Here is a 17,890-nt window from a genome sequence, read left to right as displayed (position 1 = left end):
CATTCCAAGTCATTTAGTTTGGAGGAAAGGAGGGAGATGGTGATAGCAGTAGCGTCTTTGAGTGCCCATGGAGCAGGTTCAAGAAGGGCCAAATGGCACAATTCTTGAGCTTTTGTGAGCACTCAGCATAGTTGTTAGCAAATATTTGGCTCTTCGCAGGATGAACTCTGGAAGGCTTGCGGATGTCTAATTGCTACAAATGTCTAAATGTCAAATATTGATGAGCTGGGATATGTCCAGAAGAGGCAATCAAGATGGCAAGTGATGTGAGAACCCTAGTAAGAATGGTTGACGACACTGGGTGGGATCAGCCTGGAGAAGAGATGCTTGAGATATGATAACCATCTTTAGATTTCTGAAGATCAGTTAGGTAGAAGGAGTAAGCTTATTTTCTGCTACTTCAAAGGGCAGGACCTGAACCAATTTAATTCAAATGGCAAGAAAGGAGATTTTGATGAAAGACGATGAAGATCATCCTAACAGTAAGAACAGTGTGGCAGTGGCATGGGTTAACTTGGAAGGTGGTTGACTCTCCTTCCCTGAAAGTTTTTTTTACAAAGGTTAAAGAATGGTCTAACTGTGCATTTCCTGTGTCGGTAGGGAGTTGTGTGTGATGAGTCTTGGAATCCTTTCTTGCTTTACAATTCTATGATTGACCTCTTCGTAAGTGATCTGATTCTTGTGAAAAAAGTTGCCTTTATCGTGGGCTGATGTGCAGAGAAGGTTCTGCCTGTAGTGTATCATTTTCAGGTGCTCAGTACCTGTAGACACTGAGGGCTGCAGGTTGGCCAAAGGTATCTAGCAGGGAAGGATGACAGGCAATCACCCCATGAAAGGGTTGATTTAGACATGCTTCAGAACTAGATTTTGGTCATGAGTCTGAAACAGAAATGTCAGAGGATTCAGAACCAATTACAGTGGTGCCTCGCTTAACGAGTGCCTCGCTGAGCGATGAAATCGCTTAACGAGGCACTCTGGGCCATTGCTGGAGCATTTGCTCAGCGATGGCCCCTATGGGTTTTTTTCGCTTTGCAAAGATCGCTAAGCGATTCGCTTAGCGATCTTCGCATAACGAAGCCGGGGAGAACAGCTGATCGGCGGTTCCAAAATGGCCGCCGGAAGGTCCGCGCCGCATTTTCGCGCCCTGCCCTCACTTAACAAGGGCGCGAAAATGGCGGCGCTATGAAGAAACATCGCTGAACGGTGAGTTTTCAAGCCATAGGAACGCATTGAACGAAGTTCAATGCGTTTCTATGGCTTTTTTTATTCCGTTTAGCGATGTTTCGCTATAGCGAAGGTTAATCCGGAACGGATTAACCTCGCTATGCGAGGCACCACTGTAATTTACCATTGGAGATAATAGGAACCTTTGTTTAGAGTAAAACTAAAATACACACTTTGCATATCTTCAGAAGCAGGGTCCTCTCGTGTGGTGAGAGACATATAATTGTCAAAGCCCATCCATTCCTTCACCCCTGTATTTTGCATTTTGCTGTACTTTGTTTGGTGGCTGGTTGTTGCAAACATGAGCTTAAGTTACAAGTCCGATTTATTTATTTTATTTATTTATTTATTTATTTATTTATTGGACTTATATACCGCCCATTATATACCGCTACAAGCACTCTCCGGGCGGTTTACAATTTTAATTATTTGCTGAAGAAAACCCAAAGCTGGAAGGAGGAATGGGTAAATCATAGTGAATGCATGTTTTCCTTCACATCTACTTTGACCCTCACATATCTTCATCAACTGGGCATAACTAATAGCCCCACAATGTTTGAAGATGGTAGACGGGAAATCTCTTGTGAGTGAAGTGGCTGTAAGAAATGAACCAATTCAATAGGCAGATGCTAAGAATCTGATGTCCTGGAGATTTTTCTCTGATTCCTGCAATGAGTGTCATATACCCACCACAGTAACTGTTCTGGGACGTGATGGCACTGCGGGTTAAACCACAGAAGCTTTTGTGTGCTACAGGGTCAGAAGACCAGCAGTTGTAAGATCGAATCCACACAATGGAGTGATCCCCCGTCGCTTGTCCCAGCTCCTGCCAACCTAACAGTTTGAAAGCATGTAAATGCAAGTAAATAAATAGGTACCACCTTTGTGGAAAGGTAATGGCATTCCGTGTCTAGCCGCGCTGGCCACATGACCATGGAAACGGTCTTCAGACAAACACTGGCTCTATGGCTTGGAGACGGGGATGAGCATCGCCCCCTAGAGTCGGACACGATGTCAAGGGGAACCTTAATTGTCCTCAGTGCCTGGAAGTGATGGTGTTTTACATTGTAGGTTATAATGATCCTCATCAAAAGATTGTGACTTCTACAGATCCTGCCTCCTTTCTCCTCCTTTAAGTCTGCTCTCCCACTATGACGGAAACAAAAAGGGAGAAGAGGAATTGATGGTCCATGTCATTCACTGATATAGGAGAGGCTCAGCAACTGCCACCCACCATAGGGCCCCATCTCAAGGGCCTTTCAAACATAGAACTGGTATGCAACGGAGTCTAGCAAACCTGGCCACAATCCGACCCTGTCCCTCATTTAATGGTCTGAGATGAACCGATGTTCCTCTGGTAAAAACTCTTCAGGATATGAACCTTCTCTCAACTTCTCTATCATAGTCTTGTCAGCCTTTGGCAGGAGGTGCAACAGCTAGTTAGTTCTTGCTAGTAGGAATGTGGCCTTCTCTGAAACGATTAAAACAGCGACCTCACATCTCGTAAGAGGGACCCATGAGACAGATCTTCCATCCTGCCCAGTCTCATCCCAATCCATCCCAGTCTGTCCCATTTTTGAAGCACTGTGCCAAGTCTCCTGCAATGGACAGTTAATGGTATTACCGGATCACCTGAACAGTGGCCACAGCTCCTTTCACACCACCAATAACAAAACGATTAAACATAAAACACCCCACGTGTGTCGTGCCTTCGTATCTTAAAAAAGAGAGAGAGAGACAAGGACAAAGACGGAGAAAAGGGCTGTGCAAACATGAGCTGATTAATCGTGAGCTGATTTCTCGGCGCTTAACAGCATGCAGAAATTTTTCCTCCATGAGTAAACTTTATTTTTCATTGCCAAGAGCTACAAAAGGCTCCATTACCAGCTCTGCGTGAGGAAAGCAGAACGGGGTAGCTTCTGAGGCAATTAAGGCTCATGTGTCACTTTAGTAATAAAGCAAAAGGGAGTTAAGGCTTTGTTGCAAGGAACGTGGTGGATGCTGGTGTCTAGTACCTCAGCAGGGCTAGGGATGTTTCTGAGGTAATGCACCTTCGCCTCTGTTTCCTGCCCTTTTTTGTACCGGTACTAGTATTCTGTGACATGATGCTGGAATTTCATACAAACCTTTAGGAATTACCATCCCCGGGGCCTCAGTCTTTACTTCTGTGATCAGCTTTCCAGATGTCAAAAGTTTGTTCCTGACGGTTTGGGTTGCGCCATGAAAGCCTACTCTCAGACGTTCCGTTTAAAAACAATTGGCACTTTGTGATCAGTTTTCCTCAAGTGTCACTGTGCAGTACAAAACCAGCAGCAGGAGTTACATTCCTGGTCCTGAGTTTTGTTTGGTTTTGGGTTTTTTTTTTTTTTTTTTTGGTCTCGTGTGCTAGATTTCCATGAAAAAAAATCTGTTGGTCACTTCAAATTTTCCACAGTTCAGGTTGTGTTTCCTTTCCCTCATAACGGGCCTTGGAAACAAGACAGCCAGTGCCGTATAAAGAAGAGGGGAAAGCCCAGTTAGAAAGAAATCATCTGAATGTTTTGCAACAATCAAGATTGAAGATGGGCAAAAAAATTCCAGTTCGGTGGTTTGTGTTGGTTCGTTTATCAGCTGAACAGGTGCTAGGCACTTCAAAACCCCGCCTCCTCTGTTGGACGCCCACTCAGAGACAGCGCCCTGGCTTCCCTGCCTCTTCCTAGTGGACATCGGTCGGAGGAGGAGGGGCTTTGAAGTGCTGAACACCTGTTTGGTCGATAAGTGAAACAGCCCAAACTCATCTGTCTTCAAAAAGCTGACAGCTGTATTCTGCAGTCCCTAAAGCTTCAAAAAATGTATAGTATCCCACAAACAATATTTCATTTGGCTAAACAGGAAATTAATAGGGCATGGATAACCATTGTCCAACTATTCAGGAGGGGTGCCAGCTCAGCATCAGCTCCGGACATTAAGCTGTGAGCGACAGGCAAGCACACCCGAAAAGCAAGACAGACCTCTAGTGACCAGTCTGGATAAAAGAGAATTACAGTAATGATCGTTGTAGGGGGAAGGGATGTAATTACTTCTAGAGCAGTGGTTCCCAACCTTCGGCAACCCAAAAGTTATTGGATTGTAATTCCGAGAAGCCTCCACCAAAGGCTTCTTCTCTCAGAAACCCTGGCCTCCACCAAAGGCCTGGGTTTCTGAGAGTTGCAGTCCAAGAATCCTTGGGTTACCTAAGGTTGGGAACCACTGTTCTAGAACATGTTGGGTGTCACCTCCATGAACCATGAACTGGAAGTGTGCCTTGTTCTTTGCACAAATCTCTAAAATGGATTGAATTAGAGGGACAAGGAGCCGTTATTCAGACTATGACAGAGCAATGGCACAACAGATTGTTTGTACATTGTTTGGCATTTTGTAGGGTTAAAAAGTTGTTTTGATATTAGTTTGATATTGAGGAATGGGGAAATTAAATCAAAAGTAGTACAGGAGACGGAGCTGCTGGTACCAAAGAAATAAGCAGCTGAATCCCCTCAATACAGCTCAAGATCCACTCCGATCACTGGGGCACCAGAGACAGCGCCGATTGAGGTCACTGTGTGGTATACATATCCCCTTTCAGCCACTCCGCCAGTCATTCCACAAAGCTGTGGGCTGAATGGGTGGCATGGCAGCTGTTTAGATAGCCATTTTGTATTATGAAATATTTTTCTTGTTCTTTTTTTCTCTCACTCAGCTTAGTTTACTAAACTGTACTGAAATGTTATCACACCATTAGGATTGTGTGAGTGATCGTGGAAGGATGGGTGTTGTATGGGCTTTGAGGGGATAAGTCACACAAATTAGGGTGTGGCATAAATTCCTCAGGTCATCGCTATTTTATCAGTTGGTGGGGGGACACAGAAAAAACAGCAACACATGCCTTCGCTTTTAAAAACATAGCTCTGAAAAGGCACAGATCATGCTACAGACCTGGGGATAAGCATCATCATCATCGTCATCTTAGAATTGCAGAACTGGAAGGGACCTTATGGATCATCAAGTGGGGAATCGAACTCTCAAACTCTGGCTCCAAAGCCAGAGACCTAAAGCACTGAACTATCCAGAAAATGGTGCAGGTTAGAATGTTTCCTAAAAAAAGTGCAGTCTGGATTAGTACCGATTGGTATACCTTTTAGTTCAGCTCATAGAGGGTTGGGGTCGAGGTGATTCTGCACACCTCACTGGAAACTGGAAGCTGAGTCATGTCAACTGGATTTCGTTCTTGTTAGGTTGAAACATTTTGCTATTCAGACCAGGGGGAAGTGAGACTAATTTGGAAGGTATATCAGGGATCTTCTACGAAATCTCCTCAGACCAAAGAAGCTGCTTGGATGAGTGACAACACATTTCAACCTAACAAGAAAGAAGTCCAGTTACCATGACTCAGTTTCCAGAAAACCACACTTGGATGACTGAGAGTCTTCATAGACTCACCGGGGACAATACACCAGTTGACTGAAATCCTGTTATACGGTAGAAGCAAACAATGGGACTTTTTGCTGTCGGAATCCGAGCACCAAAATCCTCTTTTACGTATGCCAGGCCAGTCAAGATCTCTCTCTTCCCCTGACTGTAAAAATACAACAGTAATAAATAAGTATCCTGTCTCTTCATGAGACCCCAAGCCAGATTACTACATGCCCAGTGCCTGAACCTCATTTCTGAGGTATTAGTTAAATTGCTTTTAATAGGAGGGTTCATTTTGCTTTCTAGGAAACGTACAGCCTCATTTCTTCCTTGTGTGGAGCAGGCAGAAGCTTCAGAAGGTCTTGCAAGTTCAAAGTACAGTAAGCATTGTTGTTTTAAAGCTTATTTCTAGGGCACCGAGAGGTTGTGGGAGGAAATGGTTATTTTATGGAGATTCTGTATGTGGGAAAGACTTTATGGATGCCTATAAATCCTCTGCATTCTAGATGTCGCCGAGAGTTAGCATAAAAATTTTGGTGGGCATAAAACTGTCTGCAACCAGCAGGCTACCTGTCTTGGTCTGGCTGCATGGTGGAGGGCAGGATGGTCAAACGTTCTCTGTTTGAAGGGATCTTGGTGGGCATTTCTCTGTTTTAAAGTTTCTTCCATCTTGAATGGCCAAGATTGAAGTTCAAGGCCAGTTGAAAGAAAGCAAACCCTATGAAAGGAGGGGGGTTTAAGAGACCTTAAAGCTGCCCATCCACAAGACAGTAGATAGAAGTTATACAGTTGACAGTTTTCCTTACAGTGGTGAAATGTGCTGTATTTCTCTTGGTAGTTTACGTCTCTGGCTGTGGAGTCAGAGGCTGGGAGTTTGATTCCTCATGGTGCCTCCTGCTCATAGAGCCTCTGTGGCCTTGGGCAAGCTGCACAGTTCCAAGGTGACCCTCAGAAGAAGAAAATACAAAACTACTTTTGAGTACTCTTTACTTGGACAACCATGACAATGGGTCACCACAAGTCTGAAATGACTTAGTGGCACATGGTTATTCTTAATGATTTCTAACTTTGCATCTGTCCTTTTAAATGAGCAGAAGCAAATTTTTGTATCCTCTCTTTTTCGGAGATGCTTAGTGACCATCCTCTCAGAGGGAGGGATAGAAATGGACAAGAGAAATTATAATTTTCCAAGCATATACATGGCTTGGCTTTTTTTTTAAAATTGTGGTTTATTACAGTCTTGGCTGCCCATAGTGGGTTCTTTAAAATTACTTTCTTAAGTGTTTCCTACTCAGCCTTTCAAGCAAATAGGAATCACATGTTTTTTCAGAAATTGCTGGGCTTCAGTTCTCATCCACCCCAGCCTACAAAGCCAGTAGTGAAGAGAGTTGTAGTCTAACAACATCTGAAGGGTAACATATGCCCATTGTTGCTTTAACTTGTTATTAGGAGGTACAGTACATGCAAGGCACAAAGTACTGTACGTTGAAACAAACAGACCAGAACAATGTAATGGACTGTTGTGTAAGGTAAGTAGAAACTAGCACTGGGCAAATTTGAGCCTTTGGGATCTAGTTTGAGATCTCCCAAATGGTGTCTGTTGCAAGTGACACATGATGTTGTTACATGCCGTCATGTTGCTTCTTGTCAAGAAAAAGGGATCTCATAGTTTCGATGCCCTTTTGATACACAGGCTGGTCTCTGAGATGAGCTGACATGGAGAAGGGGGAGAAAGTGTCCACGGTTAACTGGAAGGCAGCATCCACCTGCACGTTATCTATGTGAAAATGGAAGTACCAAGGCAGGACTTAGTGCCCTTCCTGGTACTAAGTTAATTAGCTGAATATGTAGTTTTAGTGGAGTAAAGGGGAAGCAGAGGGGAGAAGGTTTAGGGCAATTTGATGCCTGATTGGTGGGTCTCCTGGAAGGGTCTGGAAATTGGACTTTGGGATATAAATGTGGTGGTGGTGGGGAGAGGTTACTTAATTTAGCCTTGTTGTCTGTTAGGAGAACACTATGCTCATCTACTGCCCTTCTGAGACTGTGCTGAAGTTTTGCCAGGATGCCTTAGCTTAGCTTAGCTAGCTTTCTTATTTACTTATGGGATTGTTCTGTAATTGTTCTTGCCTCCTCTTTTTAATTGCTTATTTGATCAACACTCTTTTGATTATTTCCATACCTTTTGAAAATGTTTGAAGTGTTGCTCTTTTTGGCTTTTTCACCATCTTTAATAAAATATAAAATTTTACAACTGTTTGGTCATGTAGGAGTGAGAGGGTGGTTGGTACTTAAAACTAGGCCTTGCCTCAATCATTGAGCCTGTGTATTTTGTCGGTGTTTTTGACATTCCTATCTTGCAGAGATGACCTAAGAGTTAAAGCACTTAACTTTGTGGGTTTCTAGTTTTCTCTAGAAGGTTTATGGTCTGAGAAGATGGTCTCCTCACTTAAACAACTTTGCTGTGGATCTCCTTCCGGTTCCCATCATGGCCTGCTTATGGCCTGTCTTTCTCTCCTGTCTCCATAAAGAGTGTGTGGCAGTTGGATAATACAAGCAGTATTACAAGTACACACACAAGGTTTGCCACATCTCTATTCCTGTAGTCCATCTTTTACAGTACTTTAATCTGCAGCCACTATTTGATGAAGATTTCTAGCTTCAGAACATTAAAATCCTCATGGATTGATATCTTTCGTTCAGTAGAGGATCTGAACATGTCTTTTCTTTTCCCTTGTCCAGCTATAATATGAACACGCATGTGTAGCCTCAGCAGGACTGACCCTTCCATTTGTTCAGTGGTTCCCAACCATGGAGAACCCGGGTGTTCTTGGACTGCACTTCCCAGAAGCCTTCACCACTAGCTTGCTGGCCAGGATGTCTGGGAGTTGTAGTCCAAGAACATCTGGGGACCCAAGGTTGGGAGTCACTCTACGAGATAGGAGATGGTGTGGGGGGATGTTGTGAGATGCTCCTGATGTCGCTCTAGAGAGCCTCACTGGCTATTTGCTGACTATGCAAATGCTTCAGCTAGGAAATGGCCAGCACAGTGCTGCAGACACAGAGCACATCATTGGTGGGCTCTGGAGAGATGCACCAAGTTATATCCTATTCACACAATTCTGTGGTGCAAGAACGGTCAGCACATTGCTCTCCTGAGTCAGCTGGGACCCAAATGACTTGCTAGAAATGGTGCTCAGAGAAAGGCATTGTGGGGCAGGCTGGTCATGCTACAGAGGAGCTGATTCCCAGTATCCTCACTCTCTATCACCCGTGATAAAGGACTGTGGAACTTGTAGCTCCAAACATCTGGTGTGCCAAAGGTTCAAACCTTTCCCATTGCCCAGGGAAATTAGCTGTGAAATGGTGAAAGGACCTTTAGAGCAGGCCTGTGGGTTTAGCCAGCCATATATAGTGGTGTTCGAACAGCTTAATTGAGAACAGAAATTAGGCAGGAGCAGGAATGGAAAGGAGCTTTGGAGAATATGTTCCCTCGCCTCAGGCAGTGAGAGAATTTGGGCCACTGTTGCTTTCAAGTCTGCAAGAAAACACCTACCTGTATCAGAAAGCAGGGAAACGTGAAGTGACATGCATATTTTCAAAGGCTTCCTACACAAAATGTGATTTTATTAAAGTATCCACCATGATTTCCTAGGATTTATTTTAATCAAGGGCTGAACAACAGGCTTCTAGGTAGGATCCTAAATTGCTCTCTTTGGGGTTTACAAAACTTGACGTGTGTGTTCCGAGGGATATATGAACAAGACCCATTCCATGGATTCACGCGGTTCCAAGATGGAGTGAACGGTGCGTTTGCCATCTTCAGTGGCCAATAAATCCTGCCACAAATCTCTTCGATTTACCAGAGTTATTTGTGCATGACGGAGCTCTGTGAGTTAACTATTCCCTAACCCAAAACACAGTCTTAGAAATGGGGGGAAAAAGTTCAGGTTGCTAAGTGACACATGTGCTGCTAGTGACCTCATCCCTGTGCACTGGGATGGCTCGTTTGATGACACCCCGGGAGAAGGTGTTTATTGCAGCTGGTCAGCTTGTTACCCAGAATCCTTCAGACGTTGTCCTGTCCTGCAAATAATAGCTGGGGTTTGCAAGAAGGGACTCCTGGGTGGGAGCAAATTGCTTTTCAGAGAAGGGAAAATGTGATGAGAGACGCCTGGCGCCCCTGGCGCACACAGGCATGCGTTTCTTGAACAGGCGTTGCTGCTGTTTTGGGAGAGATGAGGGCAAACACATTGAAGCGTATTCTAGAGGGGATGGGAGTGCTAGAGAAACCAGAGAATCTAGATAGAGGGGTGCAACCACTTCCAGATTGGGTGGTATCCCCATGAAGAACATGAGTCACCGTTTTGGGGTCCTTCTGAGCGTAACATCATACAGTCGTGCCCCGCTTTACGATTGTCCCATTTAACGACAAATCCACTTGATGGTGAGTTTTTTGCGATCACTTTTGTGATCGCAAAATGATGGTTTGAACGGGGTTTTCCCACTTTGCGATGATCGGTTCCCTGCTTCGGGAACCGATTTTCGCTTTACGACGATCAAAACAGCTAATTGTCGGGTTTTCAAAATGGCCACCAGGTGTTCAAAATGGCTCCCCGCTGTGTTTAGGAGCTATTTTTCGCTTTACAGGCACCCGAAAATGGCCACCCCATGGAAGATCTTCACTGGACGGTGAGTTTTCAGCCCATTGGAACGTATTGAGGGGTTTTCAATACGTTTCAATGGTTTTTTTTTGTTTCACTTGACGACGTTTTTGCTCTACAACGATTTCGCTGGAATGAATTAATGTCGTCAAGCAAGGCACCACTGTATTAAGAAGCACAGGTGGGATGAGCAGCCTCAAGCCCTTTTGACTTTCTTAAACTGGTACACCAGCATACAAGAGTGACCCTAGCAAGAGAAGGCAGATCCATTGTGCCTGCATTAATTACATCAATGCTAGATTATTATAATGCGTGCCATGTTGGGCTGCCATTTATTTATTTATTGGATTTCTATCCTGCCCATCTAGACCAAAGGTCTACTCTTTGAAGACAACTCAGAAACTCCAGGTAGAGCAGAATGCAGACCTTTTGGGATTATTTGGGGCCAGAGGGTCACAATATATCATATCAATTCAGTAACAGTTGCACTCAGATGCAGGCTGAGTATCAGGAAAAAAACTTCTTAACTTCTTAGAGCAGTACAACAATGGAACTTGTGAGGTGTTGAGGGCCCCAACACTGGAGGCATTCGAGAGAAAATGGGACAACCCTCTCTCAGATCTGCTTTACATTTATTTATTTATTAGATGTATATACTGCCCATCTAAACTAAGATGAAATCCAGATTAATCCAAGATGGGAAAGGAAAAAAGAAAGAGGGGGAAAAAAGAAGAGGAAGGAGGAGAAGGAGAGAAAAGAAAAAGGAGAAAAGGGGAGGCAGGCTAGGTAATGGCTGTAGGGAAGGCCTGCCTGTATAGCCATGTCTTCAAGTTAGTCTTGAAGGCCCTCAGCGAGAGAGCCAGGCAGATCTCTTCAGGTACGTTGTCCAAAGCTGAGGGGCCACTGCTGAGAAGGCCCAATTTTTGGTTTTTTCCCACCAGGCCTCTCTTGGCGTTAGGCCCCTCAGCCGCCCAGCCTGACTAGAGCAGGTGATACGGGTAGAACTGGGCGGAAGAAGGCGCTCTGCAGGTATCGAGGTCCTAAATCGTTAAGAGCTTTATATGTAACGGTTAACACCTTGAAATCAATGTGGAAGCGGATAGGTAGCCAGTGTAAAGCGGCCAAAGTGGGGGAAATATGGTGAAATCTTTTCACCCCTGTTAATAGCCTGGCCATCGTGTTCTGGACAATCTGAAGCTTCCACATCAATCCCAAAGGAATCCCCACATACAGAGCGTTACAGTAGTCTATTCTTGAGACTACGAGTGCATGGACTAGTGTGGTGAGCATCCCCATGTCTAGAGAGGGACACAGCTGGGCGATTCGCCAAAGATGTAAGTGGGCAGACTTAACTACAGACGCTACCTAGGTCTCCATGGTAAGCACCGGGTCAAGATGGACCCCGAATTCTTTGTGATGAGAGTCACCCCCCCCAACAGAGAGGGAGTTCCCCAAACCACTGACATCGGGGGCCCCCACCTGCAGGACCTCCGTCTTGTCCAGGTTCAACCTTAGACCATTCAACTGCATCCATTGCAGAACGGCTTCCAGGCAGCACCCAAGGGACGGAACAGCATCCACTGCAGATGGAAAAAAGGAGATGTAGCGCTGGGTGTCATTAGCGTATTGGTGACATGAAGCTCCACATCCCCGGATGACCCCCCCCCACGGCCTCATATAGATGTTAAACAGTATCAGGGAGATGATCAAGCTCTGTGGAACCCCACAACTGAGGGACCATGGGGCTGATACATTCTCCCCAAGCTGCACTCTCTGAGGACAGCCCTCCAAGAAGAACTGGAGCCAAGCGAGAGCAAGGCCACCAATCCCCAACTCGGAGAGCCTCCCTAGGAGGATACTGTGGTTGATGGTATCAAAAGCAGCTGAGATATCAAGGAGGACGAGCAAGGACATTTTGCCCCTGTTGGCCTCCCTAAGTAGGTCATCCAGCAGGGTGACCAATGTCGTTTCCATGTCTTGGCGCAGCCTGAAGCCCGGCTGAAATGGATCCAGGCCATCGGTTTCATCCAAGAGAGCCTGAAGTTGGTCGGCCACCATCCTCTCAACTACCTTGCTGAGAAAAGAAACATTGGCGAAGGGGTTATAATTGCCAATGTTGTTCGCTGCCAAGCTCGGTTTCTTTCTAATGGCTCTAATGAGCGTTTCCTTAAGGGCAAGAGGAACCTTTGATTTGGATCCCTACATGGAGCAGGAAGTTGGTCCTGATGGCCTTATAGGCCCCTTCCAACTCCATGATTCTGGTTCTATGATTCTGTGTTGCTGATGTGTTTTCAGATGCAACTCAAGATAGTGGGCTGGGCTTTTAGACCCTTTAACAGGTTATTTGGAGGACCATCTGGGCTTATATGAGTCACCCATTCTTGAAAACTGCAAGTACTCTTGAACCCAAATCAAGAAGAACGTTCCTAGGTGAGACGTTAGTTGCCACTATCCTCAAAGTGGCTAGGCCCCAACATATACTATTTCAGAGGCCAGAGATGTTCTGGGGAAATGAAAAGGGTGGCAGCAGCTACAGTTACCTCAACTTGTGCTTCTCTTTCCCAGTTCTGGCATGAGGGAATTCCTGGTGACCTAAATTATACAGCTGTCCATCTTTGCAGTTTCCTGTCATCTGTCCTCATCACCACTTTTTCCCACCGTCCATTTCCGCTTACAGCACTGGAAAGCAATTGGTTACAAATAGTTGCCTGTTACCAAGTAACTTCAAGACAACTAGTTAGTTGTAATTAATTATTTTCCCCCAACCACTCCCAAATATGGTGGCATTACATCTTAGCGGTCCTGAATCCAGCCAAATCAGGGAGCTGGACAGGGGACAGACTGGATTTGTCTTCAGTGTGGAAGGGATTGTCACTCTCAAATTGGCCTTCTCAGCCACACGAGACACTGTTCCATGTCCTCCATACAGAGCATGTTCCCATCATCTCTCGAGACTGAAGGATGCCTAATCTAATCTCACATCTTGGCTGTAAATTTAAGAAAGAATAATGTCCCTCCTTTTGCTGGCAACTTCGCCTTTAGAGAGAAATATCTCACCATTTTGGTGCAGAGAATAGCTGTGGAGCCCCGAAACTGGATGAAAGGGTCTGACATGGTTTGTTGTGTCGTGTGTACCCAATATAAAATACCTATTAATCAGCTCTTCAATGGAAGGGCCTCTATATTACCACCAAACAACTGCTTTTTAATTACCACAATTAAGATAATTAACATTCCATTATATTATTTGCGTTTTAGCTCCCTCGCTGCTGCTCCTCCACCACTACCACCCCATTATGCCATCCTACCCAGGCATGTGTTTAATAATCCGTCGACTGAGACAACATTTCTTGCATCTGGTGAAATGGGACGCGGTCCATTAAAACTTCTGCCATGATAAAAATTCATTAGTTTGGAAGGTGCCGCAGGGCTGTTTGTTGTTATTATTCCAATATACATGAGCTTTTCTTGGCTGTTAAATTACAAAAATTGGCCCTGTTGTCTGCTTTAGCTGTCACAGCTCTAGCTGAATTAAAAAACAAAAGACTGTGTTTCAGAGTGTTTTAGTAAGACCTGTCATACTGTTTCCTGTAAATCACTTTGAGAAGTCTAAGTGAGAAAGAGATCCATCTATTAAATAACACACAGCATTTTCCCAATCTTAGATCTTCAGAACCCCATTGTTCTTATCACTCACCGGTGCTGCTGAGAATAATGGGCATTGTAGTCCAACAACGCCTGCAGGTCAAAATTGGGAAAGGCTGATAAAAATAGTACAATGCATTCCCTTGAAACTTTCTCTACTGTTTCCAGAAGAGATTTAGGTCATAGGGGTTTTGCAATGCATTATTTTTGCCACAAAATGAGGAGGTGGTCTCTATAAAGCTTCCTTTGTTGCTATCTGTGGAGGAATGAATGAAACTGCCTTGATGTGTGGTGTAGTTAGTACTGAAGTAGATCGCTGGGCTGAATCAGTGCTGTTGGTGTCTTGCTGTTTGCTCTATGCAACTGACAGCTCAGAGCTTTAATGTAATGTGCAACAAGTTGCAGCTGTTGCCTGTCCAGAAATAATGCGATAGATTTAACACAGAGACAATAAATGCATTGCTGTCATCTCAACAGGAGGATAAGCAAAACAAAGCATCCAATGGACAATGTTTTAATAGTAATATTCTGGTGGTACTCTCAAAACATTGGCTGAAAAATCCAGTAGTCAGTTGCAACTACAGTAGGCGCATTGAATCAGTGAGGGTTTGGTAAGCCAACTCCTTCATATGTCCCATTGCTTCAAATTGGCTTACTCTAGTTGCAGCTTACTTTTATCTATTGATGAACCTTGCAAACACAATGTCCCCAAATGAGTCTGTTCTTATTCACAGTTAAGGGACAAACATCGCAAGCAATTATAAAAATAACCAATAAGGAGGTTGCTTGTAGCATTACAAACTTCAAGTGTCCTTCTGAATTCAAATTTGAACAAAAATCCAAGAAATTTTCTTCAACTGCGTTGGGTATCCATTACATAGAAGAATCAGCTCCACATGCAGTCTTCAAAAATCAAGAATACAATATCAAGTCAATTCCATATACATGAATTTACTATGTGGATTCACACTTCCAACATAAACATATAGGAGTTAACTGTATATCTAGAGTGTGGATTTTGAGCTAATAGGTCCACCACTGACATGGTATTCTCCCTCTGACAATTGCAGGAGAAATGCAGAGAACAACAACAGCCACTCTTTGTGGCCTTCATAGCTCTCACAAAGGCCTCTAATTTGGCTAGCAGGAGCGGCCTTTTTAAAATCCTTCCGAAAATTGGATGTCCACCTCGACTCCTTAACATCTTCAGATGTCGAGCTGGATAAATGCATTGGCAAACCATGTTCTCTAGATTCACAAAGAGAGTATGGCTTAATATAAAGCTATCAGCATATACCAAAATCCAGGGCTCTAGAACCTTTGTCCTGCAGTGAGTCCTGAACCCTTTGTGCACGGCAGGAGAGGAAGCTGAACACGTTCCATATGCGTTGTCTCCGACACATTTTTGGTATCACCTGGCAGGACAAAGTTCCAAATAGAGTAGTCCTAGAATTAGCTGAAATTTTTAGCATGTATATATTACTGAAGCAGTGACATCTATGTTGGCTTCGGCATGTTGTGAGAGTGGCTGATGGTCAGATTCCAAAAGATCTCCTGTATGGAGAATTAGTGCAGGGAACTCGCCCCAGAGGGAGACCACAGCTGTGATACAAGGATATCTGCAAGCGGGTTCTGAAGGCCTTAGGAAAGGACCTCAACAGATGGGAAACCTTGACCTCTGAGTGTTCAGCCTGGAAGCAGGTGGTGCATCATCGTTGTCATCGTTTAGTGGTTTAGTCGTGTCCGACTCTTCGTGACCCCATTGACCAGAGCATGCGAGGCCTTCCTGTCTTCCACTGCCTCCCAGAGTTGGGTCAAATTCATGTTGTTTGCTTCGCAGACACTGTCCAGCCATCTCCTCCTCTGTCGTCCCCTTCTCCTCTTGCCTTCACACTTCCCCAGCATCAAGGTCTTTTCCAAGGAGTCTTCTCTTCTTGTGAGAGGTGGTGCATCATAGCCTCTACCATTTTGAAGAGACCCTTGTCCAGCAGGCTGAGGCAAAGAGGCAGTCCCGAAAGCAGCCAAATCAGGGAGCTGGACAGGGGACAAATTGTATTTGTTTTCAGTGTGGAAGGGATGGTCACTCTTGAATTGGCCTTCTCAGCCACACTAGATGCTGCTCCAAGTCCTCCATACAGAGCACGTTATCATAGTTTCTCTAGACTGAAGGATGCCTAATCTAAAATAAACATTATTTTCTAATTATTTTCAGAAGTTATTTTAAAGGAGCATTTTAAAAAGCATGTTGATAAGAGTATCTCATGTTTTATGCATTCTCTTATTAAACCCAATTTCCAAAAAAGCAACAAAAAATGGAAAGTATCGGAAAGGTAATAAAGACTGAAACACATAACCTAATGCTGCTATGCAGGGTTTTGTAAGAGACATAATTTCACTGCCTGGTGTTGCTTATCTTTGAGGATGAAAAGGGCAACTTCACAGCATCTTGATGCTGTCCAACGCAGCTGCTAATCCAAACTGGAATGTGCTGTATGAAGGGATAAAGAGATAATATTTCTTTAGCCTTGTAGGTAAGTTATATCACAGCTCCTGCTTACAATTTTCTGACTGTCTTTTCAAAATTCCAAGACATATGGGAGCACCACATGGAACAAATGAATTATGGAAGCTTGATGTCAAGATTTTCCTAGACACTTCCCTCCTATTCAAATCCTGCTTGTCTTCTCTGAGGAAAATGAGAGAATGGACATGAGGGAAAGGGTGTAAAACAGTGCTTCCCAGCCTTGGCTGACCCAGGTGTTCTTGGACTGCAATTCCCAGATATTCTGGCCAGCGCAGCTGGTTTTAAAGGCTTTTGGGAATTTCAGTTGAGGAACACCTGATTTACCCAAGATTTGGAACCACTGGTATAGGAAAAAACAGCAACAAATACGAGCAGAACTTTAAAAAAAAGTTTAAAACTCAACAAAGCTTGGCTCCCAGCACTGAGAAATACAGCGTGCAAAAGGTCAATGAACTCTATGCAGCCACAAAGACTGGTGATCACTACATACAAAAGACCAGCTGACGACATCCATAATTCACAGTGACAGGTAATCTCTCCTCCATACACCCACAACAAAAACACACTGATCACCATAATTGCCCATCTCCTGAAAAGGACAAAAGCTGATCTCACAGCCATAAATACTCAACTCCCAAACAAACTGCACCAGAGCACAGAGCACAGAGATGGCGGGCACAGAGACTGGCAAAATGTTAGGAAGAACAACCTTGAGGACATGGCCAAAGAGCCTGAAAAACCCGCAACAACCATGATTAGAATTGATGTGAAAAAGGGTAACAACATGATGCACAAGTAAGCTCAGATTTTTTGGACAGGGAATTGGGTTTTTGGAAACAAAGCAAGTATTTACTCTTTTTACAGAGGATTGTAAAAAAAAATAACATGGATCTCAGATCAGTGTAGCGTAAACTGATTTGCAGTATTCCAATGCCAGTCAGTGAAAAATATTTCTCTACTTATGGGATGGAGCCCTGAGCTGGAAATGAGCAACAGGCAGAGTATCCTGTTGGCATCCTTGCGGCTGTCATGTGATCCCAGGAGCCAACCAAGAGGAGTAGTGCTGAGCTCCAGGACACAGCAGCCTGGTGAGTATGCCATCACTCCTCTTGGCTGGCTCCTGGGTGTGCCACAGCATCTGGATACCAAAGCTGGCTGCTGCATCCTAGACAGCAGCAAAGGTGATTCCCTGCAGCAGTCCGGCTTCACCACCCATCAGTTGAGGAGGTGACAACACAACACAAGACAATGCAAACAGTGATCGAAACAGCAGGTGACAGTCACATGACTATAAATCAAATTCAATGAAATTGACACATATTGCGAGGTACATTAATACTGTGACTAGAATCTAGCTGCTATGTATTAGTGCAGTGGTTCCCCAACCTTGGGCCTCCAGATGTTCTTG

The sequence above is a fragment of the Pogona vitticeps genome, chromosome 3 (genome assembly GCF_051106095.1).
Source record: "Pogona vitticeps strain Pit_001003342236 chromosome 3, PviZW2.1, whole genome shotgun sequence".
NCBI classification, from domain to species: Eukaryota; Metazoa; Chordata; class Lepidosauria; order Squamata; family Agamidae; genus Pogona; species Pogona vitticeps.
This window is presented reverse-complemented; position numbering follows the sequence as displayed.